General features: G+C 36.8%; 1 pseudogene; it reads left to right on the top strand.

Moving 5' to 3' along the window:
- Positions 1-3,404: 3,404 nt before the first annotated feature.
- LOC113359184 lies at positions 3,405-14,041 on the top strand (annotated as a pseudogene).
- Positions 14,042-18,179: the final 4,138 nt, after the last annotated feature.

The following is an 18,179-nucleotide window of genomic DNA, read 5'->3' as shown; positions in this document are numbered from 1 at the left end:
TTACCTTTTTGGTACCACTTGGTTGTCCTTCTTCTTCTACTCTTGGCACTGGATCAACTGGTTCAATTTCATGGTGGGGTGTAACTTGTGGAGCAGTTGGTTCTGCACTTTGTTGAGCGGCTTTTTCAACACTTGGTTGCACCCCTTGTTCACTGCCTTGTTGTTCTACACTTTGTTCAGCACTTGGTTGCACTCCTTGTTGACTGCTTTGTTCTTGTAAGCTTTGTTGAGCACTTGAATTATCTTTGGCACTCCTTTCCATCCTAGCACTAGCTGTCACTTTCTTCCTCCTTTCTCGACTTTGTCTAAACAACAAAGAAAGGAACAATATTTACAAACTATACAATCGGGAGACAAAGTATGGAAATATAACCCGAATGTACACATTCAGACGTAAAAAGAAACATACTGTTCCCGAATACAAAACAATCGAAATCTAACTAAACATATTTACAACCGAATATGCATCAATTGGAGTTCAGAAGCTCTAAATTTTTCATCCTGCACAATCAGAAGCAAAAGTACAAAACTATAACCCGAATAAACAAATTCGGAAGTAAGAAGACACATATTTTTCCCGAATGAAAAACAATCGGAATATAACTAAACATGTTTACAACCGAATATTCATCAACTGGAGTTCAGAAACTCTAAAATTTTATCCTACACAATCGGAGGTATAACACATTATATAGTCTTCCGAATAAATACTGGCCCCAAAATGGGATTTTTCATATATCAGAAATTTTGAGATTTTTTCAATATATATATATATATATATATATATATATATTTGGTAGTGAGTGCACTTCTGAATACTGTGTGTCTACTTAAATATATTCGGGATCCAAAAAATTCATTAAACTACCGATTATTACCAGTTTGTATCCAGGAAGATATGGCCAACAGTATTCGGCCGATAATAATCAAATATTTCTCCCGAATACTGTCGATGTTCTTGAGAAATGAAGAACACGACTACATTCGGAAGTAAATAAGCATGAATATCGCCCGAATCTGGATAAATAACCGAAAACCCTAGAATTTTTTTTTATCGATTCGTCGAATTAAAGCGAAATAAACCCCAAAAATGATAGATTCTTACCTAATTGGGGCCATTTGAAGTTGACGAAGTGTTTGACTATCGGAATCGCCACCACCGACTACATCGACGGGTACTTCTTCTTCACTTTCTTCGCGTTCTTCTTCATTTGCAGCAAGAATTTCTTTATTTCTTGCTAAAATCCCAATCTTTGGATCGATACCCCGAGCAACGTTTTTGGCTCTAGGTCTGTGGGTTTCATTTCCCTTATCCATTGTTTTATAAACGAATCGACGATGTTTTGATTTTACGATTCGCGGGGATGTTTCGGTTGAACACAAGAATGAGGGAACATTTTTTTTTCTTCCACAATCGGAAGATAATATGAAACTGGAAGAAGAAGAGTTGAAATGAGTAGAATTTTTTTTGATTTGGTTTTTATACAATTTTACCAGAAGGGCATTTATGTAACTTCAATATCATATAGGGTACCCCTTAACTAGAGTCTTTGGCTGGGTATAAATTGATGGCCCCTAAATCCTTTCGGGTGGCCCCTAAAAACGCGAGTTTATTTTTATTTGGACCATTAATATCGTAATTAAATTTGAACTCTCTTATTTTAAAATGAACTACATTAGATTAAAGCAAACTACATTGGATTAAAACTCTCTAATCTACATTTGATTAGAGCAAACTACTTTGGATTAAAACTAATTTATCATTCTATTTAAACTAAGTTATAAAATACGTTCATTATCGTTCTCATTCAGTGGCCTGGTGGTGGAGCATCTAGGCTACAGAAGGGATTGTACCTATGGGGTCTTCTAAGAATGTTGAAACAAGCTTCGTGAATGAAAGGTTTGTCATTATATGACTTCCACGTCGATAAAGTTCTTTGTATCAGTTCAGCTTCGGTTTCATTGTTCTTTATATTGAGGTTAGGATGCACTACCATTCCTAAAAATTGATTGACACCGTGACTTATTACTTGAAAATGGCGGGATAATCCATGAGCATCACACCTCATCTTGTTTTCTGTTTTTTCTGCGAACATTGTAAAAATATTCTTCCACATACCGGACGACATATTTTGATGACCATATACACTTTATCTTGTTTTAAAAACATAAGCTCTACAAAGAGCTAAATCCTCTTCTTGAGTAAACTTAGAACCACAAACTCTAGCTCTGGGAGGTATTAGTTAGAGATTAAATATAAATGGATGAGAAACTATATGAAATTTTGGGTGAAAAAGGTGTGATTTTGGAGTTGAAATCGATTGAATTTATAAGGAGTGAGATTATGGTCGTTGGATGAACATAGCCAACCCACTGATACAAAATCGATTGTCTCAATATAAGACGAAGCGCGTCTTAACAAGAGACGCGGCTCGTCCTATACTGCAATGACCGTCTTAAACTGAACCATTCATTTCTTGTTGAGACGCTCGGCTCAATCTGAGACGGGATGAGTAAACTGCCAAATTCAAGCGTTTGCCCATCAATTTCCTTGGTTTCTTTACCCTATTGTGGGGTGGGAGTGGGAAAAGTTGCTCATTTTCCAGTCCCATTGTCTTTACCCTAAAGCCCCCATTTTATCTACCCTCATAGAAGTTACAGTTCTTTTTCTACATTATAGAGAGTCACAAAAGCAAATACCATAGTGATTTTTACCTTGTTTTTAGACCATCTTCAGTGAGGGATTTGCACTCTTAAATTGCAGAAACGCCATCTCTTATGATGTTGGGAATTCCTCTAAACCCATTTTCCCTACCCGTATACAAACAATTTGGTAAGAAAATGGGCGAATAAGGAAAGTGATATGAGATATATATCAAGCACGACATTCTTTAAGTATGGATAAAGAAATAAAAATACTCTTTATATTGATTTGTTTTTCCATCGCTATTCAGATCATGGATCGGTATTTATTATACCGACTGGGTCCACATTTGTTTTTCCATCGTTATTCAAAACATGGATCGATTAGCTTTACAACCGTCCAACAAACCAGAACTAGAGGAAATGATTCTCGTTAAACTGTTTCCGATCATGAACAAATAACACGATCGTGCAACATCCAACCAATCGTAGTTGTAACTCCATAAGACACCGTGATTCCTTACTGCTTTACACGTCGATTTTGTTCGTTGCCACATCTGATTTTAAGGGAATTCCCCCTTTTCTCGCTGGACATCGTCTTAGTCACGGTCACGCGACATCGTCACATCGATCCCTGGTAGCAGCGTTTTAACCTTTTTATTTTTTTCATTATTCTTTCTTACACACAAATACCCTGGAGGATGACTAGGAGGATTAAAGTTTTTGTTATCTTCTTTTTCTACGTCTTCATAAATGTCTGCTTCTTCTTCTTCTTCACTTCCTCTTCACACCACACCAAATTTTAATCCCTCCCATTCATCTAAATCAACCAAAATCAAGCAAATTCAAAGCTTCAAACCAACCCACAAACTCCATGAACAAAAGCAGGTTGAATCTAAATCATACTTTCACCAAATCTCATCACTATGTAAACAAAGTCAAATTAAAGAAGCCATTACTCTCCTCACTGAAATGGACTTCAAAAATGTTCAAATTGGTCCAGAAATCTATGGATAAATTCTCCAGGGTTGTGTTTATGAGCGTGCACTCTCCACAGGTCAACAAATCCATGCTAGAATTCTTAAAACTGGTGGGTTTTACTCTAAAAATGAATATATTGAGACGAAGTTGGTAATTTTCTATGCAAAATGTGATCTTCTGAATGTTGCAAATCAACTTTTTCACAAACTTGAGAAAAAGAATGTTTTCTCTTGGGCTGCTATAATTGGATTATGTTGTAGAATGGGTTCTAATGAGAAGGCTTTAATGGGGTTTAATGAAATGCATGAAAATGGGTTTCTTCCTGATAATTTTGTTTTACCCAATGCTTTAAAAGCTTGTTCTACTTTACAGATGGTTGGATTTGGGAAAGGGGTTCATGGTTATGCTTTGAAAATGGGTTATAACTCTTGTGTATTTGTTTCAAGTAGTCTTGTTGATATGTATGGTAAATGTGGTTTGCTAGATGATGCAAACAAGGTGTTTGATGAAATAGTTGATAGAAATGTAGTTACGTGGAATTCGATGATTTTTAGTTATGCTCAGAATGGGATGGACGAGGAAGCTCTGAAGGTGTTTTATTGTATGAGAATGGTGGATGTTGAACCTACTAGAGTTACAGTTGCTAGCTTTCTTTCCGCAGCTGCTAATGTGGATGCTGTTGATGAGGGTAGGCAAGGTCATGCAATAGCCATTTTAAGCGGTTTAGAGTTGGATAGTATCTTGGGAAGTTCTATTATTAACTTCTATTCAAAAATTGGTTTTATTGAAGATGCAGAGCTTGTATTTAGTAATATGGTCGAAAAAGATGTGGTGACGTGGAATTTGCTCATATCTGGTTATGTTCAACAAGGGAAGATCGAGGATGCTTTAGATTCATGCCGTCTAATGAGGTCAGAGAATTTTGGATTTGACTCGGTAACTCTAACAACCATATTGTCTGCATCTACTAAAATGAGAAATGTGGAGCTCGGTAAAGAGTGTCATGGTTACTGCATTAGAAATAACTTTGACTCTGATGTGGTGGTTGCAAATAGCATTATAGAGATGTATGGAAAATGTGAGAGTACTGGTAAGGCTAGACGAGTCTTTGAGAAAACAGTACAAAAGGATCTCACATTTTGGAATACGTTAATTGCTGCTTATGCCGAATCAGGTCTGAGCGGTGAGGCCTTGAAGCTGTTTTATCAGATGCAGTTAGAAGGTGTACCTCCAAATGTAGTTTCCTGGAACTCGGTGATTTTGGGATTCCTTAGAAATGCGCAAGTAACTGAAGCTGAAAACATCTTCTCAGAGATGCAATGTATGGAAATCCAACCTAATCTGATCACTTGGACTTCTCTCATATCTGGTTTGGCTCAAAATGGACACGGAGATAGGCCCATTCATTACTTTAAAGAGATGCAAATTCGTGGGCTACAACCTAATACTGTAAGCATCATTTCCTTGCTATCAGCTTGCATAAATGTATCATCATTAGAATTTGGCAAGGCTATTCATGGGTACATAATACGTCGTCAATTTTTCTCATCTCTTTCCATTTTAACCTCTCTTGTAGATATGTATGCAAAATGTGGGAATTTATACCTAGCCAGGAAGTTTTATAACATGGTTAATTACAAGGAGTTGCCTATTTACAATGCAATGATATCTGGGTATTCATTACATGGCCAAGCTGGGGAAGCTTTTGAAGTATTTAACCGGATGCAGAAAGAAAATATTGAACCAGATGAAATCACGTTCACTGGTCTCTTGTCAGCATGTGACCATACGGGGTTGGTAGAAAAAGGTTTGAAAGTGTTTAATGATATGATCTCTGAATACCGTATGAAGCCAAGTATGCACCACTACGGTTGTATGGTGAGTCTACTTTCTCGCTGTGGAAATTTAGAAGAAGCACTTAGATTTGTCCTCGAAATGCCACTTGAGCCTGATGCCCAGATATTAGGATCAATTCTTTCTGCATGTAAAGAACAAAACAAGATTGAGTTAGGAGAGTACTTGTCCCAATACTTATTCAAGTTGGAACCAGATAATTCGGGAAATTATGTTGCACTTTCAAACACTTATGCAGCGGCAGGAAGATGGGATGAAGTGTTGAAGCTGAGGAACATAATGAGAGAAAAAAAGAGAAAAAAAGCTAAGGAAAAAGCCAGGCTGCAGTTGGACTCAAATCGGAACAGAACTCCATGTGTTTGTTGCAGGCGATAAGTCACACTCGCAAACTAAGGTTATACATGAGACATTAGCTTGGTTAGAAAAGGAGATGAGGTTTATGCACCAGCTTAACATGTATGATTAATAACAATAAGATTCCGAGTTCTTAAGCAGATGTATGTCTGGCACCAAGTAAAAAAACGGATCCGGATCAGATGGAATTAGATGGCTAATTTGGCAATGTACCCATTCATGGTGATTTGGGAATTCAACCAGAGAAACAGGGAGAAAAAGTAGAAGGTAGAACTGCTGGATTATTGACCTGCAAGGCAGCGGTGGAATCACTTACAGACAGACAAGGGACAGCGCATGCTGAGATGCCCTTCACTCCACGGTTCCAACTTTCCTCCTCTTCAGGACAAGTAAGTTTTGCTCCATTTATCCTATATAAGTTTCGAGTTGCTTTAAAGAATGTAGACTTTAATATGTTTTGATATTAATTTTTTCCAGTCATTACACGAAAAGTTACCTAATGACGAATTTTGCATGCTATCCACTGCTTTGTTAGAGAACCTTGACCTCAGATATGAGAATTGGCCAACTTCCTAATCGTTTAGAAGTTAAGATGATAATTGTCTAGAGTTAAAAGTAAAAGTAAGCACTACTTGACTAGTTTTTGGGACGCTTGTGCCTTAAGTTATTGTTACAACTCCCGATAGGTTAGTTCTGTCTGTAACTAGTTTTTCCTGATCAAAGGATTGATTCAAGTAATCTCTAGTTAAAATTATAAACTTGAAGCCTTCCACACTTTTGTTTTTTTTGGAAATTTTGCATATATAAGTATAGAAGAAGAAAAACTTGATATAATTAGACCTAAGACCCCAACTCCTCTCTCGTTACATCTATTGATTTTAGATAATCTAGGGTTCTTTTTGAGACATGGGGTTTTCTGCAGAAATGGCGTTGAAATCTAGGCTTTTCTCTTTGGCGTTTTCCATAGCTAGGAAAAGGGATGAACTCGCAGTGCTTCGTGCAGAGCGTGTAAAGTTGAACAGTGTGTTTTCCACTGCTAGGAAATGGGATAAACTCGCAATTCTTCGTGCAGAAATGGAGCGTGAGCGTGTAAAGTTGAACAGTGCGTTTCCCACTCCTAGGAAATGGGATGAACTCGCAATTTTTCGTGCAGAAATGGAGCGTGTAAAGTTGAACAGAATTGTGAGTGAACCTCATTAATTTCTTAGTTTACCTTTCTGCCTTATTATTACTCCCTGTAGAAAAATATGATTGCTGAGAAATTTGTAATTGGGGCTACTTAATGGTTTTTGGTGATAGCAAATTCATTTATCATGTGCACAGCTGCAGCTAGAATGATCTGTTGGATTTTGGAAAAATATTATATGTTTGAATTGCTGAACTTCAGGGATAGGATGTAAAATTCTCCAAACCCGAACAGCGAATCTGGTTGCAAATGAAGTAGGGAATCTCTTAATACTTCAGTAGAACTGGTGTTTTACATTCAATTTCTCACAGATCAGTTACCGAGACTTGTATTCGTGTTAGGGTGATCTTAGACTCTTAGTTTTGCTACTACAGATAAAATTCATTTGAATTTTAAGATGTTCTTTCGCGAATATATTTCTTCATGCGTGCTTCAGTTCACATAGGTTGAGTGATCGGTATGGAGCAGGAGTACTGTAAGATTAGTGTTTGTTATCACGATCTTGAGCTCCACTCTAAAGTTAATCAATGTGTAAGAATAAGTAGGATATGTAGAGAAAATTAAAGTAGAGCTACTCGATATCAGTCCCAGTCCTAGTGAGCAGATTAGTTAACTCTGAATGAGCGAGAGGGAGCACTAAAGATGTTTCCATTCCAACAGCTACATGTCCTGGAATGTATTACCGAAAAGGAAAATTTTGACTCAGGAGATAGTTTCTACCCACGTGCACTACTTGGCCAATGCATACTTTTTCTTTGTAGATGTATGCATGGACTCACCTTAGCTGTGTCCCTGTTAACAGCTCCCACTGAGTAGTTGTGTTCGAAGAAAAATAAAAAAAGGGGCCGACTCCTGCAGTGGAAGTGTAAATAGTGTAAGACGCGACTCTCCTGCTCCCTGCATAAGAGCATCATCATGAACTGTAGAAATTTAAAAAATAGGAACGAAAACAACCTATCTTGCTGGAAATGTCTGTTAACAGTTGTATACTTAGATTTGCTTTCCTCCAAACCACTTCCTGAAAGAATACCTATCTATTTGTATGAACTTGTCTGTTTTTGTCAAAAATAAAAGATACTTGCCAATCTTTGTTTATGAAATTGAGCTTCTTGTTTGCAGGACTTAGATGCTAAAGTAGATTATAAGACATCTTATTTCAGGAGTGGTGACTGCAGTAGTTAGTGAAGTAATTTGGATGCCTGCCGTGTATATGCTCGGAAAGTTTCTTGATTATCGATTCCCCGTGGTAGAAAAAGAGAAAGAGAAGACTGGAAGAAGACATGGTATGGGCTCAAGTCACGCTGCTTAGCTAATGCTTCCTGTTAGAATGCTTCATTTTAAACTATAGGGTAAGTTCCTGTCATAGTCATTCTTAAATTTAAACTTACACCTTTCAGTTGAGACTTTTTATTCAGACTGCTCTTCATTTTCTTTTGAATCAAAATAAAAGAAACATCCAATAAAATCTCTTTATTAGTTGTTGAAATGCAATTGAATGCTTCTAACTAGGTTTTGCTACATAATTAGGATCTTATAAAGTTTTTAGAGCTTTGTAGGTTGTACTATAATATTTGTTGTAATCAAGGCTTTATGTTTCCACAGTTAATCTAACCATACACGATGTTGACATTAAGAAATTTGATTTCCTTCTTTTTCTTATGTTTAATTTTAATGGTGATTGATTGCCCATTCCTTTAAGGAATGCTTAGGACTAGGAGACATGCAACTTCTGTTTTGCTATATTTGATTGGCCAAGCACATAAGTACACTCGGGGAGTCTATTTATAAGATAAGATAAAGCGTAGCACTTTGCTGCTCTCCACTAGCATTTCTACCCTATGTGTGGATTTTTTTGGATAGTCTAGGGTTCTTTTTGAGATATATGGGGTTTTCTGCAGAAACGGCAGTGAAATCTAGGCAAACTCTAGGGCGTTTTCCACTGCTAGGAAATGGGATGAACTCCCAATCTTTGTGCAGAAATGGAGTGTGTATAGTCGAACAATGCGTTTTCCACTGCTAGGAAATGGGATGAACTCGCAATTCTTCGTGCAGAAATGGAGCATATAAAGTTGAACAATATTGTGAGTGTAACACGATTTATAACTCGTTAAGTCTTAGTCTACCTTTCTGCCTTATTATTACCCCCAGTAGGAAAATATGAAATGTTGCTGAGAAATTCGTATTTGGGGCTACTCAATGATTTTTGGTGACAGAAAATTCGTTTATTATGTGCACAACCGCAACTAGAATGATCTGTTGAAAATGGAGGAGGGCATCATTTAATACTTTAGGAGAACTGGTTATGGTTTAACTGGTGTTTTACCTTCCACGTGCACTTCTTGGCCAATGAATACTGTATAGGTGTATTCATGAAATTAGTGTGCAACTGAAGTGGACTCACCTAAACTGTATCCTGGGTGATCCTGTTTACAGCTCCGTCCCTGTGATAAGGATCAACAGGGGTACGAGGCTATAATTATCTCCCACTGAATAGTTGTGTTTAAATAAAGAATAATAAAAAAAGGGGGGCGGACTCCAGCAATGGAAGTATAGTTAGTGTGAGACGTTGCTTTCCTGCTCGTGGCTAATTTAGCTTAAGAGCATCATCATGAACTGAAACAAGGTTTTCTTAAATTGGTTCAGAGTTTGTAGAGAGAAGGTGATTTGTGCTCGCATTTTATAGTTGAGAAACATTCTACTTGTGTTGGCAAAACAGAGACTAGCCAGGACATTAATGATCAGTGGAAATGAAGGACCTGAAATGTGGTTGTTAACTCCTTTTTGGCTTGTCTGTTTCTAACCATAGATCCTTAATTTCCACCGATCATTAATGTCCTGACTCATCTCTGTTTAGCCAGAACAATTAGAATGTTGATCGAATCTCAACTATAAAATGCGAGCACAAATAACCTTCTCTCTACAAACTCTGAACCAATTTCAAGAAACCTTGTTTCTGATCAAAAAATCCCATTAAGTTAGCCATGAACAGAAACTTGAGATATTTTACATTCTTTTCACTACTGATGTCACTACTGAAATAAGATGTCTTATAACCTAATTTTTTTAAGTAGAAACGGAAACAACCCATCTCGCTGGAAATGTCTGTTAAACAGTTGTATACTTAGATCGGCTTTCCTCCAACCCACTTGCTAAATGAATATTTATCTACTTGTATGAACTTGTGAGTCTTTGTCACGCGTATAAAAAAAAAAAATACTTGCCAGTCTTTGTTTCTGAAATTGAGCTTCTTGTGTGCAGGACTTAAATGCTAAATTAGATTATAAGACATCTTATTTTAGGAGTAGTGACAGCGGTAGTTTCTGGAGTAATTTGTATATCTGTCGTGTATTTGTTCGATAAGTTTCTTGATTATCAATTCCCTGTGGTGGATGAGGAGACTGGAAGAAGACATGGTAAGGGCTCAAGATGTGGTGACGTGGAATTTGCTCATATCTGGTTATGTTCAACAAGGGAAGATCGAGGATGCTTTAGATTCATGCCATCTAATGAGGTCAGATAATTTTGGATTTGATTCGGTAACTCTAACCACCATAATGTCTGCATCTACTAAAGTAAGAAATGTGGAGCTTGGTAAAGAGTGACATGGTTACTGTATTAGAAATAACTTTGACTCTGATGTGGTGGTTGCAAATAGCATTATAAGGATGTATGGAAAATGCGAGAGTACTGATAAGGCTAGGCGAGTCTTCGAGGAAACAGTACAAAAGGATCTCACATTGTGGAATATGTTAATTGCTGCTTATGCCGAATCAGGTCTGAGCGGTGAGGCCTTGAAGCTGTTTTACCAGATGCAGTTAGAAGTTGTACCTCCAAATGAAGTTTCATGGAATGATTTTGGGATTCCTTAGAAATGGGCAAGTAACTGAAGCTGAAAACATCTTCTCAGAGATGCAATATACGGAGATCCAACCTAATCTGATAACTTGGACTTCTCTCATATCTGGTTTTGCTCAAAATGGACACGGAGATACGGCTATTCGTTATTTTAAGGAGATGCAAATTCGTGAGCTACAACCTAATACTATAAGCATCATCTCGTTGCTATCAGCTTGCATAAATATATATCATCATTAGAATTTGGCAAGGCCATTCATGGGTACATAACACGGGGTCAACTTTTCTCATCGCTTTCCTTTGTAACCTCTCTTGTAGATATGTATGCAAAAGGTGGGAATTTATACCTAGCAAGGAAGTTTTATGACATGGTTAATTACAAGGAGTTGCCTATTTGCAAAATGATATCTGGGTATTCATCTCATGGCCAATCTTGGGAAGCTTTTGAAGTATTTAACCGGATGCAGAATGAAAAAATTGAACCAGATGAAATCACGTTCACTGGTCTCTTGTCAGCATGTGACCATGCGGGGTTGGTAGAAAAAGGTTTGAAAGCGTTTAATGATATGATCTCTGAATACCGAATGAAGCCAAGTATGCACCACTACAGTTGTATGGTGAGTCTACTTTCTCGCTGTGGAAATTTAGATGAAGCACTTAGATTTGTCCTCGAAATGCCACTTGAGCCTGATGCCCAGATATTAGGATCAATTCTTTCTGCATGTAAAGAACAAAACAAGATTGAGTTAGGAGAGTACTTGTCCCAATACTTATTCAAGTTGGAACCAGATAATTCGGGAAATTATGTTGCACTTTCAAACACTTGTGCAGCGGCAGGAAGATGGGATGAAATGTTGTGGCTGAGGAACATAATGTGAGAAAAAAAGCCAAGGAAAAAGCCAGGCTGCAGTTGGACTCAAATAGGAACAGAACTCCATGTGTTTTTTGCAGGCGGTAAGTCACACTCGCAAACAAAGGTTATATATGAGACATTAGCTTGGTTAGAAAAGGAGATGAGGTTTATGCACCAGCTTAACATGTATGATTAATAACAATAAGGTTCCTGAGTTCTTAAGCAAATGTATATGTCTCGCACCAAGTAACAAAACGGATCCTAAGCAGTTGGAATTAGATGGCTAATTTGGCAATGTACCCATTCATGGTGATTTGGGAATTCAACCAGAGAAACAGTGGAAAAAAGTAGAAGGTAGAACTGCTAGATTATTGACCTGCAAGGCAGTCGTGGAGTCGCTTGGACAGCGCGTGCTGAGATACCCTTCACTCCACGGTTCCAACTTTCCTCTTCTTCAGGACAAGTATGTTTTGCTCCATTCATCCTATAAGTTTCGAGTTGCTTTAAAGAATGAAGATTTTAATATGTTTTGATATTAATTTTTTCCAGTCATTACACGAAAAGTTACCTAATGACGAACTTTGCATGCTATCCACTGCTCTATTGGAGAACCTTGACCTCAGATATGAGAATTGGCCAACTTCTTAATCGTTTAGATGATAATTGTCTAGAGTTAAAAGTAAAAGTAAGCAGTACTTGACTAATTTTTGGGACACCTGTGCCTTAAGTTATTGTTTTGGGATTATAAAAAACTGTACGAGGATCCCCTTGTGATCCGTTTTTAGGCATAGGTCCATCAGAATACCCTATTCCTAGATTCTAAATACCACTAAATTGCTCTCCAAGTAATTCTAGAAGTAGAGTTCTATTCTTAAAAGGAACAGTAGGACTTCTATTTCTAGAAGGTTACAAAAATAATGGAGTTTCCTAATCTGTGTATGACTAGTTTTAGCATAATCCTAAACCTATAAATAGGCACCTTGAATTCTACTTGCAAATTAAAGTGTAAACAAATTTAACCTATAATGGCGTTGAAATCTAAGCTTTTCTCTTGGGCGTTTTCCATTGTTAGGAAAAGGGATAAACTCGCAATTCTTGGTGCAAAAACTGATTGTGAGCGTGTGAAGTTGATCCGTGTGTTTCCCACTCCTTGGAAATGGGATGAACTCGCAATTCATCTTGCAGAAATGGAGCGTGTAAAGGTTAACAGTGCTTTTCCCCTGCTAGGAAAAGGGATGAACTCGCCGCATATCTTCGTGCAGATAAGGAGCGTGTAAGGTGAACCTCATTATTTTCGTAGTTTACCTTTCTGCCTTCGTAATTGGTGGTACTGAATGGTTTTTGGTGATAGCAAATTCGTTTGTCGTGTGCATAAGAGTACCATCATGAACTGTAGAAATTTTAACACAAAATTGGTTAAAAAGACACAAAAATGTAAAAATAGGCAGGATGTGAACAGTTTCATCCTACCCATTTTCAAATACTTTCTTATTTTCAATTTACATCAGGATGCATCCAGTTTCATCCTTGCTATTTTTTAAGTTCAAGTCAGGATGAATTCAGTTTTATCCTCGCTATTTTTTTGGTGTCCATTTCACCCGTACAAATTTTTACTCGTCCATTAGAACCATGTTTTGAAAATATTTGGACAAATGACCCATTTTCCGCTTTTAAAAGTAGGAACGAAAATAACTTACCTTGCTGGTTGTTTACCTAGATTTGCTTTCCTTCAAACCACTTGCTAAAAGAATATCTATTTGTATAAACTTGTTTGTTTGTAGTTTTTGTTTCTGAAATTGAGCTTCTTGTGTACAGGACTTAAATGCTAAAGTGGATTATAAGACATATCTTGTTGCAGGAGTATGGACTGCAGTAGTTTCTGGAGCAATTTCTATACCTGTCGTGTATCTGTTCGGCAAGTTTCTTGATTGTAAATTCCCTGTGGTGGAAGAGGAGTACTAGAAGAAGACATGGTATGGGCTCAAGTCATGCTGCTTAGTAAGGACAATCTCGAAATTCCTACTGTTTATTTTACTGGCGATCATACCTTGACTTCGAATATTTACTAAGCTCTTTGTTGTTCATTCTCATTCTACATCATAATGTACAAAAGTCTTCGTTTATTCAATTTTCCTAAAACAATGTCTCAACCATAATCTTTATAGGGCAAGTTCCTGTCATATTCATCCTTAAATTTGAACTTAGGCTTTTCAGTTGAGACTTTTCTGAGTTCTTCATTTTCTCTTTATTAGTTGTTGAAAGCTACAATTTAATGCTTGTAACACTGCATTTACATAAAGATTTCTAGAGCTTTGTAGTTGTCCTATAATGTTTGTAGTGATCAAGGTTTTATTCTTCCACACGTGATCTAACCATAGACGACGTTTGACATTAAAGAAATTTGATTTCCCACTTTTTCTTCTGTTTAATGGTGATTGATTGTGATGGAAACCGGTTTCTATAAGGAATGGCTTGCAACTTCTCTTTTTGCTATATTTGGTTGGCCAAGCACATAGACAGTACGCTCTAGGCGTCTATTCAATGAATAAGATAAAGCATAGCACTTTGCTCTCCTCTAGCATTTCTACCCTGTGTTGATTTTTTTTTTTTTTTTTTTGAAAATAAACTTGGCTTACCAATGGTGGTTGAGCGCTCTGTGGATTTTATGTTTGATTTTTGTAACACTATCATTTTTCTTTACTCAATCTCATTTGCTGTCGTAAGAGCAAATCTTTATGATACTCTTAATCTGAAGAAAAGACTCTGAGTTCATTCCAATGGGTCCGAATCAAGGATCAAGTCAAACTCGTGATTCAGATCTTACTCAAACTAAAAAAAAAATAAACAACCTGACATATGACTCGTAACGAATCAGATTCAGACGCCGAGCACCTCTAACAGTCAAACATCACGAGGATTGCTGATACAAGCCCCCTTGATGTCAAAGACTTGAAGTATTGATAGAATAAAAGAATGTCAAAATGTGATAGGGAAATGATTCATCATTTCATATCATTAGGTGTTAAAGATTTTAATTGTTAAACCAAATCATGTCCCATTAACTACAACAAACTATTGGATTAGAATATAGTATAAGTATAGATTTGAAAAATGCAAGCAACATTCTCAATCGCATCATGCATGAGGTATGTACGTTAGGTGCAAGCAAGCAATATTCTAACTTAGAATAATCAATTAAGGCGTTTGTGTGGAGCTCTTGGCCTCTTTCAATAATTTCATTGTACAACCATGAACAATATGATAAACAACTAGGAAAAAAAATGTTAAGTGGCGTTGCCTTTCACGCCCTTTCGATATACTTTGTCCCCGACATTTTGAATCGAACTAGAAGTAGTATTCCGAGAAAAAAAAATACATAAGTTCTAAGTTTGATTATTTTTTTATTTATTTTTTTGCTTTTTTGTTATTTACCAAAATTATATAAAAAATGTAAACATTGCTCTGCCATTTTCATCTTTCTCATTGTCTTTTTCCTTTGATCCCCGTACACATATTATCAGTGGGACGAATTAAAATGATTGTTTAAAATTTACTATCACAAATGTATTAAACTCTCACGGTGAAAATCTCAAAACTTTAACCTCTAGTCAATCATTTCTTTTCGTTCTAGCTTCGTTTTCTTTTAGATCTTTTTTGATTCTTTCATTTCTGGCATGAGTTTCTCAATTGCATCCAAAAATCTCATCCATTATTGCATAATCCATATCATGTATTGTCTTTTCTCGATTTAGTTCTTCTTTAGTTTTGATCTTGGTCATTTCATCTAAGTTTTTATCGACCTCTTTGATTGATTTCTGAAATATGATTTTCTAATTTTGCAGGTTTCCCTTGATCGACAAACATGGTTTCAATCCAGTATTGGGTTTTTATCTACATTATTCGCATCCTATTGACAATATTGTCAAAATAAGCAGTTTTGCTAACACATACGGGGTGCAATCGGAGTGTGTTGCAGTATGATCATCTAGATTATCAGATCCATTATCAGATTTTAGAACCCATTATAATTATCCCGATTCAACCGATTCAGTTGACTGAAATTCAGAAAATTCAAAAAATAAAATTCCCCCCCTTCGAGTTCCAAATCATGGGAATCATCCATATTCTTCGGAAGATATGCTGTCAATCCATAATAGAATAATATTCAATACACCCACGAATATTTTTCGTCTATTCTCAAGGAAACAAAATATTTCCTTTCCTCCTTATCAATTCACAAACCTAGATATAAAGCATTATCCCAAAACTTGTTTTCCTCGACACAAAGAAAACATAAACCCTAGAGAAAAACAAAATACCTGTGGTAGAATGAGTTCTAGCAGTATTAGCAGCAAAGTGAATGACCTCACTGAGAAGATGAAAAGCGCAGTGATCAAGAAAGTACCTGGAAGTTAAACCAGAGGCATCATTGGTTCCTCAAAACATATTTCTGAAGCGACTGAAGAATGGGAAAACAGTCTCATTGGAAAATTTATCGTCAATAAGAAGGAGATTGAAACTGGTGATGTCAAGGATGAGCTGAACCTTTTATGGAGAAATTACAGAAAGAGAGTTACAAGGGTTGTAGGAAACCATTTATATGTCTTCAAGTTTAACACTCCAAGAGACATGATGGATGTCCTCCAAAAATCTCCTTGGAATGTTCAAAGATGCCTTCTTGCACTTGAGAAGTACACTACTGAAAAGCAATACCAGGAGTATACCTTCCCTACACAAGAATGGAATGTTCATTTTAAGGGGCTCTTGCTAGAGCACCATCATATTGTTGTCATCGCTGAAGCTATTGAGGATCTTGGAAGGAAAATATCTACTAATCCTCCTAACTGCAGACCTAGATCAGGGAACATGATCACTGCAAGGATTGAGATGAAGCTTAACACCCCACTCAAGAGAGGAGACTGGTGGAACACTAATTCTGGTGACATTTTCTGGATTAAATATCATTGGGTAAAACAAACACATAGCCTCTGTTCCAAATGCTATACAGTGGACCATAATGATGAAACTTGTGAAGAAGTTGCTGAAATCCTGAGGGAAAGAGCAATGACACAGTAAGAGTATGAGCAACATATGGCTGAGAAGAATGGAGAAACTACTGTGAAGGATGGAGACGAAACCATTAATAAAGAGTATGTACTAGTTGAAAACAACATGGAAGATAATGATGATGTGGAGGAAGGTAGAAACACTAAGAGAGCTAGGAATCAAACAGATAACGCGATGAGGACCAATCCTTTAATCTCAGGCCCAATTGTTGCCACCCATAGTGGTAGTACTCCTAGTAATGATCATACTGCCAGCAGCAACACTCACACTGAGCTCATGGAGGGCATAGTCATGGACTTTCCTCAAGGATCAACAGAAAGCACTAAGTTGGAAACCATACAAGATCAAGCGAACATTGCAGCTAAGGTAATTTACTAGTTTTACCATTACAGTTTCTGTGTTATCATTACTTCTCATACTAGTTGTTTAAATTCTTCTTATTTTGTTCTTAGATTTCCACATAACAACTTTCATTTGCATCTTTTAAAAACTGATAATATGAGAGTTTTAGCTTTGAATTGTCAAGGTTTTAATAGTAAAACCACTAGAGATCACCTTAAGGATTTAATCTATAGGTATGACCCTGACATTATCTTTATATCTGAAGCTAAGTTAGGAGTTGATAAACTATCTAGATTAGTTAAACCTTTTAAATATTCAAATAATAATCTTGTTTCCTTTAGAGGACTTGCTGGAGGTCTCATACTTCCTTGGAAAGATGGGTTCCATTTCCAGGTTGTTAATGCAGATACTTGGATTATAAATTGTTTAGTTCATGAAGATCCTTCTAAGCTAGAATGGCTTCTCACCTACATGTATGGCTCTTCTTATCAAGAGCATAAGGAGAAACAGTGGTCTTACATCAAGGAACTTGGACAAACCATTCAACAACCTTGGGTGGTAATAGGTGATTTAAACTTGGTCTTTAACAATGAAGATAGGATTTCTACTCATACTAATTCTTCTTCAAGATATGCTGCTTCCTATACAAGAAACATTGCTTCTTCTTCAAGAGATTCTCCTTATGTCAATATGATTTATGAAGCTGGTCTCGAAGATATGGGGTACACAGGTAGGTCTTTCACTTGGTCCAGCAATGTTCATGGCACAGGTGTGATAAGGTCAAGACTTGATAGGGCAGTTATAAATGGTGAATGGGTACTACATTTTCCTGATGCAAAGCTTTTGCACCTTCCTCAACTGGGTTCTGATCGTTGTCCCATTTTACTTGATTCTGCAACCTCGAATGAAGATAGAAAAAGAAACTGGAAGTATTTCCAGTGTTATGAAAGAGATGATACATTAAAAGATCAAGTCATTGTTGCTTGGAATCAACATATTAATGGATCTCATGCTTACCAACTTTCAAAAAAACTGGTGTTTGCC

Source organism: Papaver somniferum, chromosome 3 (genome assembly GCF_003573695.1).
Source record: "Papaver somniferum cultivar HN1 chromosome 3, ASM357369v1, whole genome shotgun sequence".
Taxonomy (NCBI): Eukaryota; Viridiplantae; Streptophyta; class Magnoliopsida; order Ranunculales; family Papaveraceae; genus Papaver; species Papaver somniferum.
The sequence above is the reverse complement of the archived record's forward strand: the minus strand, read 5'-3'. Positions and strand labels throughout refer to the sequence as shown.